General features: G+C 47.2%; 1 protein-coding gene across 2 annotated transcripts in view; it reads right to left on the bottom strand.

Annotated features, from left to right (window-relative positions):
- Positions 1-1,467, bottom strand: part of MAPKBP1 (mitogen-activated protein kinase binding protein 1) — a 73,757-nt gene that overhangs the window by 33,736 nt on the left and 38,554 nt on the right. The gene's annotated exons all lie outside the window — the stretch shown is intronic.

Raw genomic sequence — 1,467 nt, 5'->3', positions numbered from 1 at the left:
CACCTTCTCCAAGGTCACCTGTTATAGAAAGACAGAGAAGTGACATGTTATAGATAGTGGGTTAGGGAATCAAGTGCTGAAGTTACCTGGGACCAGTGACACCACAGCACTCTACCAAGGGCGACATAGTGAGACTCTGTCTCAAAAAATAAATAAATAAATAAAAATGGGCCAGGTGCCGTAGTTCAGTGAGTAGGGCGCTGGCCACATATGCTGAAGCTGGCAGGTTTGAGCCCTGCCTGGGCCTGCTAAACAACAATTACAATTACAACAAAAAATAGCCAGGTGTGTGGAGGCGCCTGTAGTCCCAGCTACTTGGGAGGTTGAGGCAAGAGAATCACTTAAGCCCCAGAGTTTAAGGTTGCTGTGAGCTGTGACGTCAGAGCACTGTACCCAGGGTGACAGCTTGAGACTTGGTCTCAAAAAAAAAAAAAAAAGAAAGAAAAGATGGTACTGGGGGCCGGGTGTGGTGGCTCACGCCTGTAATCCTAGCACTTGGGAGGCTGAGGTGGGTGGACTACCTGAGCTCATGGGTTCGAGATCAGTCTGAGCCAGAGAGAGACCTTGTCTCTAAAACAGCCAGGGGTTGGCTCAGCGCCTGTGGCTCAAGTGGCTAAGGCGCCAGCCACATACACCTGAGCTGGTGGATTTGAATCCAGCCCAGGCCCACCAAACAACAATGACAGCTGCAACTAAAAAAAAAAAAAAAAAATAGCCAGGCGTTGTGGTGGGTGCCTGTAGTCCTAGCTACTCGGGAGGCTGAGGCAAGAGAATTGCTTAAGCCCAAGAATTTGAGGTTGCTGTGAACTGTGACATCACAGCACTCTACTGAGGGTGACATAGTGAGACACTGTCTATAAACAAATAAATAAAAATACTAGAAGGCAGTTAGTTATTAAAGATGGTACTAGCTTGGTGCCTGTAGCTCAGTGGCTAGCGCACCAGCCACATATACCAGAACTGGTGGGTTCGAATCCAGCCTGGGCCTGCCAAACAACAATGACAACTACAACCAAAAAATAGCTGGGCATTGTGGTGAGAGCCTGTAGTCCCAGCTACTTGGGAGGCTGAGGCAAGAGAATCACTTAAGCCCCAGAGTTTAAGGTTGCTGTGAGCTGTGATACCACAGTACTCTACCAAAGGCAATAAAGTGAGACTCTGTCTCAAAAAAAAAAAAAAAATTAAAATGGGGCTTGGCACCAGTAGCACAGTGGTTATAGCACCAGCCACATGCATCCAGGCTGGCAGGTTCAAACCCAGCATGGGTCAGTTAAATAACAATGACAACTGCAACAACAACAACAACAAAAAAAAAATAGCTGGGTATTATGGTGGGTGCCTATAGTCTCAACTACTTGGGAGGCTGAGGCAAGAGAATTGCTTAAGCCCAAGTATTTGAGGTTTTTGTGAGCTGTGACACCACAGCACTCTACCAAGGGCGACATAGTGAGACTCTGTCTCAAAAAA

The sequence above is a fragment of the Otolemur garnettii genome, unplaced genomic scaffold (genome assembly GCF_000181295.1).
Source record: "Otolemur garnettii isolate 467f Iridium unplaced genomic scaffold, OtoGar3 scaffold00050, whole genome shotgun sequence".
NCBI classification, from domain to species: Eukaryota; Metazoa; Chordata; class Mammalia; order Primates; family Galagidae; genus Otolemur; species Otolemur garnettii.
Note: the sequence above shows the minus strand (reverse complement) of the source record. Positions and strands in the feature narration are given on the sequence as shown.